Here is a 22,599-nt window from a genome sequence, read left to right as displayed (position 1 = left end):
GCACCACCGATCCCCCATTCCTAAGACTGTGGAAACTTCCTGGCACCAGTGCGACTCTCCGGTGCTGCAGAAGAAGCACACCAAACAGGGTAGAGGCGGATCTCCTGAGGTCTTGGCCAATGGGGCATGTCCCAGAGAGGAACACCCGGCTCTGAGACCCTTGGAGTCAGCTCCCAGAACTTCAGACACACAAAGAGTACCATTGAGCCCGGGGCTGTTGGACTCCCCAACCCCTCTGGTGGGGGAGGTGGGCTACCATCCACTCTAGACACCCTTGAGGCCGCACCGGACCTCATTCCTATAACAGCACCACTGTCCCTGAACTCTCTGTGACAAGCCCCCAGCACTGCCAAAGGAGCAACCATTCCGCAGCAAGCCAACAATGATGTGCCCACCCACATCACCAGGTCACCGATCCCCGGCACCAGAAAGGGGGCACCGTCCTGATTCCCGGCACCGCTCAGAGTCCTGGCGCCAATCTCAGTCACAGCACTGCTCCAACTCACGGTACCAGTCATCTCAGCACCGGTCCCTGGATCGTCGTAGGTCTCGCTCCTGGTGCTGATCATCATCGCGTCGCCAATCCCCTCGGTACAGATTGAGATCTCAGCACCACTCCCCTTCTTTCTGGCACCACTCACCTGGCCAGTTCCCATCAGCACCGCCATGGCCTTCCTTATATCCCGGTCCCCATCTTCAGAATCAGACACGGGGTCTAGATAATCGCACCAGTCAGTATCTGGCTGGTGAATCTTGCCCATATGCTCAGGGTTCAGCTAATCGCCATATTTGGGATAGGGAAGGAATGTTCCTCCAGGGCAGATTGGAAGAGGCCCTGGGTTTTTTTTTGCCTTCCTCTGTAGCATGGGGCACGGGTCACTTGCTGGAGGATTCTCTGCACCTTGAAGTCTTTAAACCATGATTTGAGGACTTCAATAGCTCAGACATAGCTGTAAGAGGTTTATCGCAGGAGTGGGTGGGTGAGATTCTGTGGCCTGCATTGTGCAGGAGGTCAGACTAGATGATCATAATGGTTCCTTCTGACCTTAATATCTATTAATCTATGAAAACTTCCTTGGCCTCCAAGCAGGCCTTCTGAAGGTGCACCCAGGGACGACATGCCAGACTGTATACTGATCCTCAACTCTGCTTTCAGAATCGTCTATCCCATTTCTCCCATGCATGGTCCCAAATAACATTGGACCACTGGGTTCTTCACACGGTAGAAGTGGGATATTATTCTCTCCAATTCTGCTCCTCACCTTCCTCCCACCCCTTCCCCGTCCCTCTTCAGGGACCCCTCTCATGAGCAGCTCCTTATCCAGGAGCTTCAATTACGCCTCACCACAGGAGCAGTGGAGGAGGTTCCTCAGGAGCTAAGGGGTAAGGGGTTCTACTCCCGCTATTTCCTAATCCCCAAGGCAGAGGGGGGTCTCAGACCGATTCTAGACCTGCGCAGCCTCAACAGGTTCATAGTGAAGTTGAAGTTCCACATAGTCTCCCTGAGCATGATTATCCCTTCCCTGGAACCGGGAGACTGGTATGCCACCCTCGACATGAAAGACGCATACTTTCACACAGCTATTTGGCCCATGCACAGACGATTTCTGTGGTTTGTAGCCAGCCACAAACACTATCAGTTCACGGTCCTCTTCTTTGGTCTGTCGACAGATTCCCCCTCACCCCCCAGTGTTAACCAAGTGTATGTCAGTCATAGCAGCCTTCCTCCACAGGAGGCAGATGCCGGTATATCCCTACCTTGACAACTGGCTACTCAGGGGGCACACCAGGGAGCAGGTGGAGTCTCAAGTCTGACTAATCAGAGCTACTTTCAAGAGGCTGGGACTCCTGCTCAACGTGAACAAGTCAACCATGTCACTGACTCAAAGAATAGAATTCATCAGTGCAGAGCTGGAGTCGGTGCAGGCAAGGGTGTTCCTGCCAGAGACCTGATTTCAGACCATGACAGACATTATCCAAAGCCCCAGGTGGTACCCCTACCGTGAGGGGATGCCTTGGCCACATGGCAGCCTGAGCTTACGTGGTCCAGCATACCAGACTGAGGCTCAGACCACTTCAAGCATGGCTTGTGTCTGTATACTGCCCAGGGCGCGACAGCCTGGAATCTGTGGTCACAATACCAGATGAAGTACACGAGTCCCTCCAGCGGTGGTTCGACCCTTGCACAGTGTGCAAGGGAATCCTCTTCAATAACCCGCAGCCCTCCTTGTGCTTCGTAATGGATGCGTCAGCTCTGGGTTGCGGGGCGCATCTGGGAGAGCTACAGACACAAGGATTATGGTTGCAGGATGAGCTCTCCCTGCATATCAATATCAGAGACCTTAGAGCAGTACACTAGCATGCCAAACCTTCCTATCCCGGCTCCAAAGCCTGTGAGTGGCAGAAATGATGGACAACACCATGGCCATGTTTTACATCAACCAGCAGGGTAGAGCCCGCTTTCCCCCCTATATTGGGAGGCCCTTTAGCTATGGGAGTTCTGCATAGCCCACGCCATTCACCTGGAGGCGTTCTAAGTCCCATGTGTGCAGTATGAACTAGCGGACCACCTCAGCAGATTGTTTCACAATCATGAGTGGGCCATCTGTCCGGATGTCATACATTCCATTTTCCAAAAGTGGGGGTTTGCCCAGGTCAATCTGTTTGCACCTGGAGCAACAGGAGGTGCTCAATGTTCTGCTCCTTTCAGAGACACAGCCCGGCTTCAATCTCAGATGCATTCCTGCTTCTCTGAGGAGACCGTCTCATGTATGCCTTTCTACCATTCCCACTCATGCACAGAGTACTGCTGAAAATCCTCAGAGACAAAGCGAATGTAATTCTGCTGGCCCCAGTGTGGACCCGCCAACATTGGTACACCATGCTTCTGGAGCTGTCAGTGGACACTCCCATCATGTTACCACTCTACCCTGATCTGATCACGCAGGATCACAGTCACCTTCACCACCCAGACCTCCATTCCCTCCATCTCATTTCTTGGAAGCTTCATAGCTAAACCCAGTGGAGCACCTGTGCTCGGAACCAGTAAGAAAGGTCATAATGGCAGCAGAAAACCATCCACCAAGGCCACTTATCTGGCCAAGTGGAAAAGGTTCACTTGCTGGTGTGCCCAACATCACACTCCTACACCTCAAGCGTCTATACCACTTACCCCGGAGTACCTTCTGCACATCAACCAACAAGGCCTGGCAGCATCATCCATCATTCCATAAGGGCACAGGCCTCATCCACTGTGTTTCTGGCCCAGGTCCTGATACAGGAAATATGCACGGCAGCTACTTGATCTTCAGTGCATACGATCACCTCTCACTATGCCATCACACAGCATGCTAGAGATGAGGCAGCTTTCGGCAGAGCGGTGCTCCAATCAGTGATTCCTTAACTCTGACCCCACTTCTGGGGTACAGCTTGGGAGTCACCTGATCGGAATTGATGTGAACAAGCACTTGAAGAAGAAAAAAGTTACTCAACTTCATGTAATCATTGTTCTTCAAGATGTGCTGTTCATGTCAATTCCAATACCCACCCTCCTAACCTTCTGTTGGAATAGCGAGCAAGAAGGAACTGAGGAGGGGCCGGGTCATATATTGAGCACCATGAAGGTGCCACTCCAGGGGACTCCACAGCCAACCCGACAGGAGCTGCTGAGGGAAAAAATTCCAGCAACTGTGCACATAGCACATGGACACACCTGATTGGAATGAATGTGAACAACACGCCTCAAAGAGCAACAGTTACAAGACAGGTTTCAGAGTAGCAGCTGTGTTAGTCTGTATTCGCAAAAAGAAAAGGAGTACTCCATGGCCATGTTTTACATCAACCAGCAGGGTGGAGCCCGCTCTTCCCTCTACAGCTCACTTCATTGGATGCTTATGCTCAAATAAATTTGTTAGTCTCCAAGGTGCCACAAGTACTCCTTTCCTAGTTACAAGACGGTGAGTAACCATTTTTTCCAATTTGGCAATACATCATTGGGAAGGTTAAAAAAAAAAAGTGAGGAGGACAGTGGAGCAATGTGGCAGGTCAGAAGGACAACAAATAGCACTCAGGAGAGAAGAGAGGCTGAGAAAACCCTTAAAAGATTATCCATGTCCCTAATTAATGTCAAAGCTTGGCAAATATTTCAAGGCACTATGTGATGCACTCAAAACCCTTTTCTTTTTTTGAAGCAAATCTCTCCCCTGCCCCCAACAGTTATCTTTTTGCTGTACATATCTGTTGGAAATGTAGCCTCTGCTTCCACAAGAGTCTCTGTGCTGCAGGGCCCCAAACCTTGCCGAATCAGGGCCATGATAATCTCTGTGAATGTCAGGCTGGCACTTCTTGTGTGTGTTGGCTTAATGGTGCAGAGGCAAGCTTTGTGCATGAGTGTTTTAGGTTCAAGTCCTAGCTCATCTATTGCAGAGGAAGTGGCAAATATTTTCTCTGGCACCTCTCATGCACTCAAGTTATTTTTTTAAAATGGGCTTGGGTTTTCAAAGGAGCCTAAGGAGTGGGGTGCCTAACTCCCTGAAGCCCCTCAGAAAATCTTTTGATACATGTTAACTTTACTTTTGATATGCGTTGGTTCTCAGTGCTAAGCATAGACTTGATGCTGCATATATTGAAGTCAATGGCCAATCTCCTTTCAGTGCTGAAAGATCAAGGCCTACAGGAACAATTATATTAAGATAAGGGCAAGATTCTAACATAAACCAGCAAAGGTCAAAGATTTCAGACCTAAAACTAGAACTCCTTCAGTTTACCACATTGGTGGCAATGATAATAACAATAATAAAATTTCTAATAATTCGCACTTATAAAACACCTTCCTTTCAAAGTTCTCAAAATGATTCACCTCATGCTACTGTGAGGTGTTTATAATTTACTGGGGGAGGGATCCTTTCCTATTGGAGAAACTGAGCCTAAGGTAATTAAACAGTGCTGCAAGTGATGAGCGTCTTCATCTCCCACTGATCGCCTTGCTCGACATGTCACAGGAGTGTTCTGCTCCATTTAGAATGTATCCTATAGTGAATCTGTGGCACAGTGAGGAATAAAACTCAGGACTCTTGAATCCCAACCAGCTGATCTAACTAGCAGACAACACTGCTTCCTTTGTAATAGGCATTACTTTGGATCACACAGTTTTCACAAAAGCCTTAACTTTTTGCTACTGTGAATTTAGGTTAAACCTGTAACATATTCATTGTAACTTTTGTCTTGCTTTCTTGCATTAGATTTATTCCATTGAGATTGGATCAGTGTTAACTGAGATATGCTCTGTACATGTTGTGGCTGTATGCAATTTTATTAGAAATAGATCCAGACAAAACCCCAAGCTGTAATGTGGGCACATTTTGCTTTAGAATCCAAACTTGGATTCAGATCTTCCTCATTTTTAAACTGTCAAACCAAAACCTTTGCTCGGTTCCCTCTTCCCCTTCCCCCTCCCCACAAGCTTAGAAAGGTTTGAAATCTAGCTCAGACTTCCACAGCTGGAGTTATCTCCACTTCAGATCCAGAGCTCAGTAGGAATCTAGGGGGGAGTGGGGAGGGACAAAAAATATGAAAGTACCAGAGACACTGACTCCACTTCTCCATTGTATAAACAAAACAAAAATGTAAAGTCAGGCAACCTTGAATTTACTTTGTGGGTGAAGGTCACATGCTTGCACCATGACTTTTTCATGTGTTTATATCTATTTTTTTTGTGCAGTCGGAGCCAGAGATTTGTCTTTCCCATTGATTTAAGAGATTCCTGACCTCAAACACTGTATTAATTTTCCTCTCCAAACTTACTTCTTGCTCATGTATTCTTTTCTCTTTCACTTAGCCCTTCTTTATCTTTCATCCCATTTTTTTGCTGTTTTCTATTTATCTCCAACTACTTGCTTGCGTTCTTTCTTCCCAGTTCTATGTGTATGCCTTCTGCCTTTTGACTCTGACATATTTTTTAAATCTCTGACTTTATATAGAACCGTAGAATATTACCTAAATAGGTAATGGTGTTCTTGGCAGGGAGAATATATAATGTCTCTTATATTAGAAGATGTCATTGGGTATGTTGATATGAAACAAATTTTGTTCTCACAAATTATTTAAGTCATTCTACAGTGTATATTCACAGTGCAATGGAAAAATAGTTTCTGTAGCTGCACAGCACATCTGTACTTTATTTCCCAAAGTGCTCTAATTGCATACAGTTATACACTGTAATTAAAGGTAGTGGAGGTAAACACATTAAATAAAATCCAAATGTCCTTTTGTAAGACCAATCATTTTATTATCAAAGTGAACAAGAGCTGTATAATTGATCTTCCAGGACCAATACTATCTTCCTTAAAAGGAAATTGGAGATTTCCTACATCCCTCTGGTGATTGAAATGCCTGAGGTTTTGCAACTGTATTTAGCCACATCATGAAGATTTGCCCATATTAGATTACCCTCTGTTGTCCAACTATCAATGGTCATGTGAAATGCTGTCAATTTTTATTTCGGAATTCCTCCATACATACATTTGGCATTACACTGCAATATACTCTACATGCTGATTCACACGCATGCACACACAAGCCCACAGCCATGTTCTTACCTGCACATTTTCCCAGTAACTTATAAAGGATAACAATTTAAAAATTTACGTTCTTAAGTTAACTACTAATTTTTATGGAACATCTGGATACCAATACATCTGAAACTGACAAGGCTACAGATACTAATTAGGAGGCTCAGCCAGAGACACTGCAGGGTTTCCTCTCTTGTTGGTCCCTGGGGATTTCAGCAGGTAGTTCCAGGAGCTTTACCGGGTGTTACGTATTTCAATTCCATTGGCACTGAGAAGAGAAGTCCGAAGCCTTTCTTGTTGTTTTGTTTTTATTTTGAAGGATGCTTCCAACATATATTTTTGTATTTTTAACAGGATTTCCCCCCTACACACACGCTTTTTTTGGAATAAGGCCTTGACAGTTTGAAATAGGAATCTGTTCTCTTGCTGTATTTGTTATCTTCTCTGTTGTGTGTAATCACAATACTTTGTTGTTCTCTAGGGTGGTTTTAGGAGAGCTTGGTTTCTGATATGCATTTAATGGACTTGATTCACCATTCAGTGCATCTTGTGTAGTCACTTATATCAGTGCAAATTGTTTGTAAACTGCTACTATTCTGATCTGATAGCATATTACACCCACTTTGTACTGGTGTAAATGACTGCAAAGTGCAATGATATGGTGAATTGGGCACTATATATTTATATCTCTATATAAAATACGTGTACACACACACGTAAACACCAAAGCATGTATCCTCAAGAGCGTATCTGTTTTACTTAATCGTCCTAAAGCTTGCTCCAAGGGTACACCCATGATGCTGCACATACTGACAAAATTATTTTGTTGTCTAAGGAACTGGAAAGTTAGTAAGGATGTCCAATGTATGTGCATATGTATATAGTATTCTCAGGCAATCCTACAACAACAAATAAATATGTTTGTGTGATAGAGGATGAATAACATAACAGCAGGCCACCTGTCCCAGCACCCTGAGGGCTCAGTTCACTATTGACCTGAACTTTATTTGGCCATTTAAACTTGTGCCAAGTGGATATAAATGCTACTTTTCTGATTTAGCAGCACTTCGACTGGTGTAATTGACCACACAAAATGGAGGACTTTGGCCCTCATTTTACACTCATTTGACTCCTACAGATGGTTCATGGAACCTCATTGGGTCAAGACTATAGTCTTGCTTGAACCTCTCTTTCTAACCATGTGTCTGCCGGGATCAGCGAGACCCACACATTTTCTCTTCCTGTCTGCTCCAAGAGATGGAGAGAAAGCACTTGTTTTCCAATATCAACATTCAAATCCAAAAGGTTGTTGGTTAAGTTTGAAGAAACCAGTGTTTGTTTCAGAAAAATGGAAGAGAATCACAGGAGAGAAAAGCTCAAATATTAATTGTTCTCACCCAAGTGAAAACTGTGCAAGGCTGTGATGCAGGGGCCTCTTGGCCTCAATTCTAGAAACTGTATGGTGAAATCCTGGCTCCACTTAAGTGTTATGTAAAACTTTCATTGAGTTCAGTGGGACCAGAATTTTGCTCATAGTGTCTAACCCTTACATACCAGAGTTTAGTCGGTCACTCCAAGACCATGGTATTTGCTTCCTGAGGAGAGCCAAAGGCTGATTCCCCTCCCTCTTACACAGATGTAAATCAGGAGTAATTCTAGTGAAGTCAGTGGAGTTGCCAGTATAAGTGAGAGAAGAATCAAGTCCCTGTCCATATATTTTTTTTCATCCACAAAAACCTCTGTCATTCTGTAACAGTGCAGCCTGCCCCCTTAAGAACCAAGAGGCCACGGGCCAGCCAAACCTGTTGAATTAGCCCTGGACTGGGTGTTGGATTTAAAAGGAGAAAAGCCCAGTTGTTAAGGGCTACTTGAGGAAGAGAGCAGTTGAGCTGAATTGTGGCTGGAGTTCCAGGAGATTCAGGCAGGCAGTTCTCGCCCAGGGCTGGTGTTCCTGGATGGGATGCTCTAGAGCAGTGGTTCTTAACCCGCGGGCCACTTGTGGCCCTATCAGCACATAGCTGTGGCCCATGTGACATCCACAAGGCCATGCAAGTAGTATATGTATTGTATAGTTGTGGCCTACATAACACATACAGAGCTGCATATTCAGTCCACAAGGGTAAACAGGTTGAGAACCATTGCTCTAGAGGAGCCTAAGACAGATGACAGACTTTAGCCCAGAGAGTATTAAAAGATGCATCAGTATATTTGGTTTCGTTTGTAGTTTTCTGTTCCACTGAGGGGCACCAGGGAGATGCCCTGAGACCTACCACTCTGAAAGGAAGTTCTCTTTCTGTTCTATTCTGTTCTGAAGCTGCTGAGTTCTGTTTGATTTGGAAAGACGTTGCTGCTGGGTGAGGGGACTTCGAAGAGGCCAGCTGGGGAAAATCAGTTTAAGGCCTGATCAGCTACAGCGGGACGTGCATACCCTGGAAGTGGCCTGAACTTGAAATGTGATCTGGCTGTAGGGCAGGGTCAGAAGCTGCAAACTGCTGCAAAATCAGAACAGCAGACAATAGGGTGTGCTAGAGTAGATGAATGCAAGCCACGCCACATCCTGGCACGAGGAGGTGCTTCAATGGAGAGTTCCCCCTGTTACATATCTCCTGATACATATTTAAAATCAAGTTCTTTGTCCCTTCCACAGGGCTTCCGCATTGCTGGTGGCTAGAGAGTGGGACACTACAAATGACAGGACATTTTGGCCATGCTTTTTTCCATCTTTTTAAGTGAGCCACTTGTTCAGAAAATCTGCTGTTTCTACTTAAAGCAAAGTTCATGTTTGAAACAATATACAGAAAAAGATTGTTCAATAGGTACAAGATGCAAGTTTTAAAGAAGCTCATTAAAGCATTTATTTTGAAAACAAAATCTCACAAATACTGGTGGGAATAAATGAACTCTGCAAACCGTTATAAGAAAAATGATACAGTCAGTCAGATTTGAGGGTTATTAACCTTGAAAATGTTTTATTACCCAAACATTTTAGCCATTTTAAGAGCTGGTATAATCATTGGGTAGGTCAAAACTGGCAACTCAGTCAATGACTGAAGAAAGGAGGCCGTGAAGATGTGTACAAAATATCAGAGGTTGTGGATTAAAACAGTAAAATTTTAAGCCACAGCATTGAGCTTGAGAACTGATATCAATAATAACATCAGCTGGAGGGCATTGTGCCTACTACAACTGTGAATGGAGCTCTAGTGGGACTGAATGCACAGGGTCAGATCCTCTGCTAGGGTAAGGACGTCAATGAAGCTAGGCCAATTTATACTAGCTATGAGGATCTGTCCAATAGTACTTTGAATCTCATTTGCATTGTAGCACAATTTATTGTTATGTATTTTATGAACTAAAGAAAAATGAGGTTGCATTCATGGTCCCATTCATCTGGTCAAGGAATTGAAATAATATCAAGTCACTTCTGTGATCAATCACAACTCATTTTACACAGTTTGAATTTTGAAAACTGAGGACTGAATATGTGCAGCAAACTTGAGAAATAACCCTCCACCCCACATAAAAAAAATCATATACAGTAAATTTCGATAAAAAAACCCAAGGCCCTTGCAAACCCAAAAGCTACATTTGTCGAGTGAATTATTTGCTGTAAAGCGTTTGCTCAGCTGTGTTCACAATAAAATTCACTTTGCTTCAGGTTTCTTCCCCTAGTTTAATTTATAAAGGAGCCCAAGCCAAGTTTAGAATACAGTTAGACAGAGTTTTGGTACCAACAAGAGATTTATTATTTTGTAAGGAAATGATGCAAAATTCTGAAGTTGTGACTGAGTTTTGCTTTGAACAAAATTTGCAGACTGAAAACATATGTAAAGTGAACTAAAACAGAAAAAGGTTTACAGAACCTTCAGGAAACTGAGACCACGGTGTTTCATATAAACTCTATTAAACAACTGGAGTATTCACTAATAATTTCACTCTTATCATTCATGTAAAGCAGGTTTTCTCAACCTTTCTCTACAAGTGCCAGTATAACTAGCAACATTTTCTAGGTGTAATCTCCTCATTCTTATAGTCCTTTTTGGTTATGTCCCATAATCTTTTTGTAGCTATTTTTTTTATTTTTTGTATTATTTATTGTATTTTTATTATTCTATTATTCTATTATTATTTTTGTAACTATTAGAAATTACAATAACACACCTGTATTTCATTGTAAATCTTTTTTCTGTGACACTGCTTAAATAAAATATTTAAAAGATCTATAGGATAAAGTTTACAATGGAGTCATGTTCCATAGATATCATATCTAGGGTCCTATATTCAGTCCATCAGTGTAATTCAGGTACATCCACAATTCTGTAATTTGCAACACCAATTCATTGCAGAATTTCCATGTGAAATATTACATATGGATTTGTTATGATTAACAATGAAACCATCAAAATCATATCACTTACCCTCACAATTTTGTTACTGTCGACAGTTATCAAAATACCAAAGAAATCAAAATGCCATCTTTGTTTTTAAAAAAAAAACTTTTTTTTTGAGAAAAGAAAACAATCATTATACTTTGGGTGCGGGGGGCGGGGGGAATCCACAAAAAGCATGCTACCTTTGCATTACTAGTAAATAGCATCACACATGCGTCTTTCACTTTGTTGAATATTTGCAGTGAATGATATACCTTGTCATTTTCTTTCATAAAAAAGAATCTGTTCAGGATGGTGGTGGTCCTTGTTTTTATGAGGGGAGAAAACATTAGTTAGAGGGGGCTTCTAGCTGTCCTCCTTCAACTAAACAAAAGCAGAAAATTGAGTTCAAAATGTATGTTAAGGAAAAAGCTATAAGCTGTTCGAGAGCCTCACTCACCATGGGTATTTATGAACTTGTCCTCCTGCATAGAGAAACACTCAGTAAGACAAGTGCTCCTCATTAGTTGATCAAATTCATAGTTGTTTCGTATTCATAGATTCATCTTTATCAACATCAGTAGAAAACCAGAAATTTATTTTGTTGCTGTTAAACCAAATAGAGATTAGTTTTGGAGCTGTTCTTACAAATTGCTGAGCCCCTTCTGGGAAGTAATCTGTGCCTCAAAATCATATTGATGCTAAGGGGAATTGAGGATGTTGAGTAGAGCAGAGAAAATTAATGCAATTTTTTTTCCTGCAAATATTTGTCCCCATTTTTAAATGAATCCACTTCAACCCTATTGCCTTTTCTGTGTTCACTTTCCACAAACATTGGAATGTTCGAGTCTATTGGTACAAATGTATGGGGAAAATGAATTCCAGTATTCATGCTTGAAGTATTTACATGTTCATCCACCCAGGCAATAGAAATAATACTATATTATTCTTGTGATATATATGGCCAATCACAATTATTCAACAAGCTGCAATGCAGAAATACATAATAGATTTATCCAGTACATAAGGCACACTGTCCTGTATGGGAACTGTAAGCAAGTCCCTAATCTTCTGGGTTCCTCAGTTCCCCCATCGATAAAATGAACAAATTGACACTTAGCTGTTTGGCTAAAGAATTTGGAAATCAGATTGTGAAAAGAGCTTTACTCGGTCTATCAGCCTGCATGTGCTGAAAGTGAGCAGCTTGTCTTTATTTCAGCTTCCCCACAACTACCTTTCACCTTCCACAGTTTGGCCAGGTCTCCCAGTGCCACCCTTTTGTAATCCACCTAGAGGTCATGAGTTCAAGGGGAAGAAAAGATGATGCGGAATATAATCTTATTTTGCAAAAGCATGTTGGTTAAAAGAATGAGAAAGCATGTGATCAGTCAAAAAGTTTTTTGGGTTTTGGTTTTTTTATTTGCATTTTCATTAACTATGCAGGACAAAGAAAAGTCCCATATATCCTGCTATGTTTAGAAAACTCTTTCTGCTCTTTAATCCATATAAGAAGAGGCAGTAAAATCACATATTTGCATTCTTTCTATGAAGTCTACATAATGAACTCTATATAAAAAACACATAATGTAGTTAAAAAGAAAAGGAGTACTTGTGGCACCTTAGAGACTAACCAATTTATTTGAGCATAAGCTTTCGTGAGCTACAGCTCACTTCATCGGATGCATTCAGTGGAAAATTGTTAGTGTCTAAGGTGCCACAAGTACTCCTTTTCTTTTTGTGAATACAGACTAACACGGCTGCTACTCTGAAACCTGTCATAATGTAGTTAGTATACTTTGGGGCTAAGTATTCATTTGCTTATCCTGATTTTACATCAGTATAACTCCATTCACTTTAAGGAAATTGCTCTTTATTTACAGTGGTATAAGTTAGATCAGAATCAGACCCTTTCCCTCTTTAGGAGAGCCTGGTCAGTTAAGGCTATTTGCACTTATGTAGTTACTATATTTAACCTCTCCTTCTGAAGAAGATATGATTCTGTGGACATGGATTTTACAGTAAAATGCACAATTTGGAATTGAATTTCAGCAAGTTGTATAGTAAGAATAATAAGTATCTATTGAAAGAAAAGCCAGAGTAAAATCCATAGCCATAGATGTAAAAAGTGAAACTAACATGACATATGTCAGCCATCCATCTGTTTACTGTGTTGAACACAGCATCCCAGTTTCCCTTTTCCTCTATCTATATAGATTGCCAGCTTTTTAAGATAGAGACTACCTTTTTGTTCTGTGTTTGTACAGTACTTGATACAAGGGGCCCCTGATCCTGATTAAAGCCTCCAGGTGCTAATGGAATACCTATACAACAATAATAATGGAGGCCCTGCAGGTCTGAGAACTTTTTTTACTGTTTCCCTTTTCTCTGCCATATAATATTTTGTTCAAATTTGCATGCTTTGAAATTCCTCCCTGAACTAGTGCAACCAAATCCATTTAAAGCTCCACTCCAACACCATCAGTCCCAAGAGCCCACAACCTAACTGCAAAATTGCCTTTGATCCTTCCACTTTGTAATGAGCCCAAAACATACCTTTTCCCAGCTACTAAATATCCCAGATTTCCCTCTCACTCCAGCTTACCTCATCCTCCTCCAACATCCAACCCTTCCAGAGCCCCTATGGTAAAGTGACAAGCCCATAAATTCCCCCTGCAGCTCTCACGCCTTACCCCTGCAAATCTACTCTTTCTGGGATAAAGACTTGTGTACTGCACACCCCAGAGCGACGAGTTATACTGACCTAACTCCAGGTGTAGGCAGCACTATGTCAATGGGAGGGCTTCTCACATCCACATAGCTACTGTCTCTTGGGGAGACAGAATACCTACACTGATGGGCGAAGCCCTCCCATCGGCGTAGGTAGCATCTTCACTAAGCACCACAGGGGCACAGCTGAACCAGTGCAGGTCTGTAAGTGTAGACAAGCCCTTGGATTAGAAACCTAGGGCCGAGGTGGCAGAGAGCAGAGACCAAACTACCCTCTCATCACTAAGATAGTAGGCTCTGTGGGGGCAGGTTGAGTGAGATTGACAGGATACAGTGGGGGAAACTGATACAGTTGTGTGGATGGAGAAATTTGGTTTATAACGTTGTCAGTTTTATAAGCCCTACGTGCAATTCCATTAAAAAAATGACCTATTTCTGACCGTAGTGTGTCTGTCTAGGGTCCGAGTGACTTCAGGCCTGTTGATTTTAAATTGGAAATCTGTGGTATGAAAAAATGAGATGCTTTTTCATTTCTCTGTATTCCTCCATTCAATTTCCCAGGGCTCTGCCTGTGTGCAGAGGCAGCAGACATTTTGTTCTCCAAACCATTATGGTATGTATAGTGGACATATATACACTGCACGCTCTCATGCTGTTAGTATTTATTTGTCTTGCAATAGCACCTAGGGGTCCTACTAATGGAACAAGACTCCACTGTTCTAGGTGTTCTGAAAACACAGAATAATAAGATGGTCCCTGCTCTCAAAAGCTTACAGGTACTTTACTTTTGTTCCTTATTATTTTCCTTAAAGTAAAATAAATCACTCTGACTGAAAATAATACAGTGGCTCTCTGTGTATGAAAATAACAGCAAGGCCCAGGATTTAAAAATGTGGCAATGAAAGGCAATAGGATCATGTCATTGCCTTCAGCTCACCTCTTCTCTCATGCCTTTTTGTGTCAAAACACATGTGATCTGTAAGCCCCATCCTCTCACAGCTATTTTGTAATAGGCAGGATTTACCAGTGATTAGCCAGTTAACATTTTGGAAACTTAGCCTGAAGATAAAAATTAGGAAGAATTGCCTGAAGTTCACTGTGAAGGCTCTGTTGAGAATACAAAACACAGGAGGGAAAACCTTCAGAACAATTTCAAGTGTTATTTTTCAAGTTCATTAATAAATGTAGAGAATTTTAAAAAGGGAATTATGCTTCCTGAAGTCCTGAGGGATTTTACTGCCAACTGTCTGAAAATTATCATTTTTTTAGATAAACCAATTAAAAGGAAATAAGGCTTTTGCATCATACTGAGCGTACTAAACAGGGATTTTGAAAGGATCTATTTCTGCTTAATAGTTTAATAAGATTTTCCTTTTTTGTATTCTCATAATGGGCAATTGACAAGCAAAATCTCTTATTTAATTTCAATTAGAATCAAGTAATTTGTCGGATCGAGTCACTGACATTATTTGGGGGCATATAGGGGAAGGATCCCCTCTTGCTGTAATAGTTTTCCAATGGAAAACTATTTTGGTTACGGCATGTAGGGGTTCTGAAGTGGTGATTCATGGTTCAAAGTAAGGTTGATAGGCAGACATGGAGGAATCTAAATTAAAGCCATCAGTCATGGTACCAATCCAACCTCCACTGTGATCAGTGGAAAGGTTCCCATTTACTTCAATGGGCTTTGAATCAAGCTGTTACCTTTCTGGTCCTTGCACCAGCAGCAGTGGCAATATTGACATGTTAATCCAAGGAAAGGAAGGAATCTTGGTGATCATTGTGGTGTGGTTTCAGAGGAAAATGGTTTTGATTTGCCTGAGTTAGGATCCTTTGAAAATTGCACACAGGAAATGCACAATGGATTTTCGCCAAACCTCCCTCCCTTCCCCTGCAATAGTCTCATAAAGTGTGTGGCTAAGGAAAGGTTTGCAGCCCATGCAATTAATTTAACTGCACAGTGGAATCTCTAATAAAATATATAGCTGCAAATTGGAAGGGACACTTGCACCTTCGGGAAGGACTGTTATGGGTTTTGCGATGTGCATGGGGATCAACCAGGGTTCATGGGGACTTCATAAAGTGCACAAGTGTTGAATAGGATGGAGCCTTTGTCTTAGCTCTTGTAGATCAGAGCTGCTGAGGTGCATGTAAGAGGGGAGATCCAGATAAAAGAGGGCTTGTCCTGCACCAGGATGGACATAGTTGCTCCTTTCTTCTGGTCACCTGGAAGGGATGGGTCAGCATCCCCACGCTGACCCGGTATGAAGCTGCTGCTGCAAGTCACTCTCTGGCTCTTCAGCCCTTAAAGGGGTAGGGGCACACGCCTTTACCCAAAAGCCAGACAACAGCCCTCACGGGTTAATGTACGGTGAGAGAGTTGCATTCTCAGACAGTTGCAAAAGTCAGCCTGGGGAAGTCCGGCTGGGGAATTAGAGCTGCTCATGTTATTTTTGTTGGATTTTTTTTTTTGTCTTGCTTAGCCCTTTTGACGGAAGTGAAAATATTGGTGGAAACCCAAGCATTCTCAGTAATTATTTTTGAACCAAAATACGAGCATTTCTACAAAAAATGGCTTTTGAAAACCAAAGTATTAACCTCTATCAAATATGTTAAGTGCAAACTATTCAGGTGCCGCAGCTCTAGTGACTTCTGGAAGGTGGGCAGAAGAAAGGGCCACTGTGAACTCTGCAAGGTGCACAGGATAGTCTCTTAGTGATGTATCTTTAGATCAGGGGTCTCAAACTCGCGGCCCGCGGGCCATCTGCAGCCCACAAACCTTCCCAATGTGGCCTGCGGGGATCCAGCAGTTTTGGGGCCGTGTCTCTCCCTTGGCCCCACCTGCCGCCACCGGGCACTCTCCTCCCCCGCCCCAGGCAATTTAAAATGGCCTGGGGACCCCGGCAGTACAGCGCAGCTGAGCAGCTCCTGCCTACTCACTCCACATGTCTGCCAGCCCCTCCCTGCGGCCCCAGGGCGGGGCAGGACTGTGCCTCCATGCACTGCCCGAAGCGCTCCTGCAGCCAATGGGAAGCTGCAGGGGCGGTGCCTGGGGGCAGCAGCGCGCAAGGCCCCCCAGCCCGCCCCAACTTGGAGCTCCAGGTAAGCGCCGCACCCCGTGACCCCCTCCCAGAGCCTGCAACCCCAACCCCTTCCCACCTCCAAACTCCCTCCCAGAGCCTGCACCCCCTCGCCACACACCCCAGCGCCCAAACTCTGTCACAGAGCCTGCACCCCCTTCCCACACACCCCCTCTCACCTCCAAACTCCCTCCCAGAGCCTGCACCCGTCCCCTCTCCTACAGTCTGCAACCCCACCCCCTCCTCCTGCATCCCCAGGCTGCACCCCAGACCCTTCCCCCACCCAAACTCTCTCCCAGAACCTTAGGCAGGTGTGGGGTGGAGTTTTGGGGGCGAAGTTTTGGGGGGCAGGTTCTGGGCAGCATGAGTGACATTATTGGTCCGCTGGGAGGATTTGAGGACTGGCACTGGCCCTAAGGTAAATTGAGTTTGAGACCCCTGCTTTAGATGCTCTTCAAACAGGGAGGGCAAAAATCCACTTTCCCCAACCTTGTAAGGCTGGCAGCAGAGAAGCTCTGTCCTATGCATGTGGGACAGCAGTGGTATTCAGATGGTGTCTAGCTAAATAGCTCCAGATTTTGGAATATTTAAAACAAGAGTAAAGCTCCTTTTATATGGATTTATTTATTTTCCTAATCTCCCCCACTCCCCCAGTTAAAAATACAGCTTTAGGAAATTCCACTGGGGAGTAGGGCCTTTGTTAATGGACTATTAAACCTGCCTAGTTAAGGACCCACAATTAAAGATATAGCCCAGATAAGGTTTCTGTCTCTTTACCCTTTTTTGTATGCATTATGACACAGGACTAGACCCTCAGTTGGTGTATATTGGCATAGCTTTGTTGACTTCATTGGCACTTTTCCACATACACAAGCTGAAATTCTAGCTGACAGCTGTTAATTACATGATCACATACTGTTTCTCAAATAATACAATAGACTATATCATGCACTTTTTTTCTACAAACTTTGCTACGTGTAGTATGCGCTGCTTTGCATACAATGGACAAAATGAGACAAAACACATTTATGTGAAGAATATATAGTAAAGCATATTTACACAACACATTACAGATGAAGAATAGTGAAAATGGTCTTTATATATATATATATATATATATATAAAACCTAAGGGCTTAATTGCATAATTTTAGTATATAAGTAGTACATCACTACAGTGGCATAATGTGTGGTGAGTTATTGATATGCATAAATATGTAGAGTATTGGGCCATATATTAGCATTTAATTTGATTCTGTTGTTCACTGCTTCAGCCCTTAAACTGGATCTGGAAAATTTGCACTGTGCTTGTGTGGGCATCTAAGTCATCTTCATAATTAACTGTCTTATGCTCCAAGCTGCACCTAATAAAGGCTGTGCTGCTGAATGAAAATAAAATGAACTTATTAAAATCTATATATAAACAGAAAAGACAATATATAAAATGTCTAGGTCAATAATAATACACAGGCTGACAGTGAAATCAGTGTGAATAAAAAACAGATGTTATGCATGTATCAAACCTGAAGAAAACATGCATTCTGATATATCGTATTATTTGAATAATAATATGTAATAATGAAATTAAAGACTTGTGGGTCAAATTATTAGCTGGTGTAAAACAGCATTGCTCCAGTGAAGTCAGTGGAGCTATGCTGATTGACACCAGCTGAGGATCTAGTCCGGTGGACCAAAGTTGCTCTCAGTTAGAGCTCTTTTCTACTACTTCACTGGAGTTACTCCAGATTTTCAGTAGTGTAATGGAGAGCAGAATTTGTCCCTCTATTGCAATGCACAGGCCCGGTCTACACTGTGGGGGAGGGATCGATCTAAGTTACGCAACTTCAGCTACGCGAATAATGTAGCTGAAGTTGACGTACTTAGATCTACTTGCCGCGGTGTCTTCACTGCGGTAAGTCAATTGCTGACACTCCCCCGTCGACTCTGCCTGCGCCTCTCACTTTGGTGGAGTACAGGAGTCAATGGGAGAGCGCTCGGTGGTCGATTTATCACGTCTAGACTAGACACGATCAATTGACCCTCACTGAATAGATCACTCCGGAGGTAAGTGTAGACATGCCCATAGAGAAGTAAGGTAGAGTTAGCATTGCATGTGCAACCTTAGCTTTGACATTTCCGACTTTAAGTGTGCAATGTCAAGGTCAAATTCTGCCTTCAGTTACAGCAACTGATGGCAGATTTTAAATCCTTACAGTTTTATTCAGTAGTCCATCCCATTAAAGTAATATTTAATGCCATTTCCATGCCCATCATCCCTCTGATGCTAGACATCAGTACATTGGATCCTATACTTCTGTTTTTATGTTATTCTCCTCTCTCATTCTAGTTCTTATATGTCTTTTTTCATTTTTTCCCCCTCTCCCTTCCTCCCTCCAATACAGGGACAGTTTCACTTAGAGTAATGGAGCAGTGGAAATTAAATGAGTTTACATGTAGTCCAATGAACTCAGTATACAGCTCATCTTGTAACTATACTTAATCTAAATAACCTTTTTTATGCTCTGCTAGAATGGCATTTTCAAAAGGCTATATAGTAGTAAATGAGTGTATATGTCAGGAAGGATTTGCTAGACAAATCAAATCTTCCTGACAAGTACATCTCTTTATTACTATTTACTACACATCCGAGTTTGAAGGACATTCTTTGTGATCGGACCATTAACATTTACTGTCATTTTGGCAGTGTCTTCCAACTTTTCTTTCGCTTTACCTCCTTTTTTGTGTGTTGCAGATTTTTCTTTCCAACAGAAGTCAGCTTTACAAGGAAGGATTATATCACCAATATGTTAATGAGAGATCCCCCCCACCCCCTAACCTTCTAACTGGCTTATTGCACAGAAGGTTCTTAAGTACAAAATAAAGGTTAAATACAAGGTTCCTAAGTACAACATTAAAAATTGAGAACAACTGCTGCCTTTGTAAACAAAACAACATGGATTCTTACGAGAAGGCCACCATTCCTGGACAGGAGTATTCACATGATTTTCTTACCAAGGGCCAAATGGCCAGCGGATGTAAATTGATGTAGCTCCATTGACTTCAAGCTGAGGCCCTGGCTCTGAAGCCTGATAATGGTATGATCTGTCAGGTCAATATCTTGTGCCTTTTTATTTGTATTATTGCTGTTTGATTCCATGAAAAAATATGTACTCTCTCTGAAAGTAAAGCCAACCAAACAAGAGAATTCACCAATTTGGAGGTCTCCCTCTCTTCACTTTTCAACTGTATCATAGCAATGGTGACCATGAAATTATTCATGTACATGCTTGACATGAAACTTACCATTAAAAGTTTTAAACATAGAGGATGAAACCCTAGCCCCATTGAAGTTTAATGGCAAAACTCCCTTTGACTTCCTTGAGGTCAGGATTTCACCCAGACATCCTGGTCTAGGGAAACACATGAGGATTGGCCACAGCAATTCATCTGGCTAGTCATTGAGTTTGAAGTTCCTTTATGGGGCAGAGAAACTGTACAAGGCCTGCCTGAACTACTTCTGGGAGCACAAGATTTATATATGGACAAGTTCCAGTTCTTTTGGGCTAAGAAGTATCCCAGATAAAAATTATGGTGTGCAAGCAAGAGAGGAACAGGTAAAAGAGGAAAAATCAAGGCCCCAGGTGAGCGAGAGGGGAGCAACGAGGCTTGGCCAGAAGCTTAGCACAGAGATATACTGAGGGTAACAAACACCTGTGTGGAGTTTTGCTCTTTGCTGTTCAAGGACTTGTGAATATTTTGTAAATTAGTCAATCTAGAAAAATACTCTGGGTCTGTATCACCAGTATCTTTTCCAGGATAAAAAACATCCACTCCTAATCTGCTGCCACTCAGTGATGAAGCAACACTATATTAGACCCTTCAAGGTAGAGGAAAGTCCTTTGTCTGTTACCAGTGTGTTACCATGATTTTGGAGCATTCACAAGTACTATGTAAAATTCAATATACTTACCTACAAACAGTGCTATGTCCCTTGAATGAGAATGAAAGGGAGGGAACGAAATGTACTTGGTAGTGTACAGTTAAATGAAGTTTGCCCAATCCTCCAAACCCTTACTCTCAAATATAGTTCTTACTTGTCTGAGTAATAGCATAGGGTTGTTAATGAAGATGGGCCTGGTCAATAGGATTTGGTCCAGGATTAAGTCATTTTTTTTCTTTTGGTCATTTTAGGGTGGTATTATGGGCATTCAGCCTGGAAAGGGTTAATGAGTCTCAGAAGGGGCCAGTTAGCCTAATTCTTCCTCTGGTGTGGCCTGATAGGCAATCCCTGATTCAAGATGGAGCACAGCTGAGCAAAAGCAAGAGGGGCTGGTATAAGGTTAGGAAGAAAGGAAAGAAGGAACTGCAGTGTGGAAACCTGTAGTCACTCTCTCTGCTTAGAGTGGGGAAGGAGGAAACCTAGGGGGAGAGTAGAAACTGTGGGATCTTGGCCTTGAAGAATGGTGGATAAGGAAGCTTGTAAAGATGGAATAGGAAGCAGTCCAGGGAAATAATAGCAAGGTTTATGCCACAGTACACCTTGGCTGCTGATTGTAGAGTCCCTGGACTGGAACCTAAATTAGTGGGCAAGCTGGGGTTCCCCTACCTCACCACTGGGCAAGTGGAATAGCTTTGAATTAGACAACTGTAGGGAACTGTACCCATTCAGCCAGTTCAGTGAGACTTTGATACCCCAGAAGGGGAAATCTATATAGTAACCTAGCAGGCGGGCCAAGCCATGAAGAGGGAGCATCCTGACTCACCTACAGGAAGCGTTGTAACTCCTGGAGCAAGAGCAGGTTGCTCAAGAGACAGAAGGGGGCATCTGACTGGGTGGAGCAATTCCCCAGATATAGCCACAAGGAGGTTCTTCAGCCGTGAGTAAACGCTATGACAGATTTGTAGAAAGAGAACTCCTGACTACAAATATATAGCAGTGCGCAAGTGTAGCCAACACAGATATGGAAGAGCAAACTAGATATCAAAGTGCCTCAAGCCTCATCATCAGAACTGTTGGAGCTGGCTGGAAAATTTTGAAATATTAAATATTCTGTCTAAAAACAGGAAATGCAGATGTTAAAGTCTGATTGCTGAATATTTATTACTGATTAGAAGTGGGGCTGACTGGAATCTGGAATTCCTGTTCCATGGAAAAAGCTGAAATTTCAAAAAATATCTCCTTCTGCACCTAAATAAAATTGACAACACTCCCCAAGGTGCCACGAGTGCCGGTTGCCTTTCTGGTGGGATACCAAGAAGCTGGGGGGTTGAAAGCCCTGACAGCCTTCAGCTCTAGCTGGCGATCCCTACTGTGGAGTGGAGTGGAGACCTTAGAAACTCTGAGAATGCCAGCCCTGATGGGTGAGCTGGCTGGAAGACTCAATGAACCTGGCATGTTCCTGCTAAGTGTTGTGATTTCAGGGAATTGGCATTTTTCAACTGAAAAACAATCTGCTAGGAAATTCCTGACTAGATCTATTTAGAAAAGCTTGGCTTTCATATTCCAAGATGAGTCTGCAGCATTGGGATTTAAAAAGATTCTTTTTTGATTTGTAAACCTGATTTGGATTCAGTGAGAGAGGATAAATATAGAACTCTTGGATGTCATTTTTACAGTTGCTTTTCTGACCATAACTGCACTGTAAGCTTGGAGTCTTTCTTACAGGTGTTCAGAAACATCCCTGAATGGTTAAAATCGAGTGGCTTCATTCACCACTGCATCTTATGTCAGCATAACCCCATTGTTTTGGTGTAAAACTGGAGTGGCACAGTGGTGGGTCACGTTTCTCGGTGTGTAGCATTTTGAGTCTTGTTGCTTTAAACGAATTTTGCTGAACTGTCTAAGGAAGTAAAT

The sequence above is a fragment of the Lepidochelys kempii genome, chromosome 2 (assembly GCF_965140285.1).
Source record: "Lepidochelys kempii isolate rLepKem1 chromosome 2, rLepKem1.hap1, whole genome shotgun sequence".
NCBI lineage: Eukaryota > Metazoa > Chordata > Testudines > Cheloniidae > Lepidochelys > Lepidochelys kempii.
The sequence above is the reverse complement of the archived record's forward strand: the minus strand, read 5'-3'. Positions refer to the sequence as shown.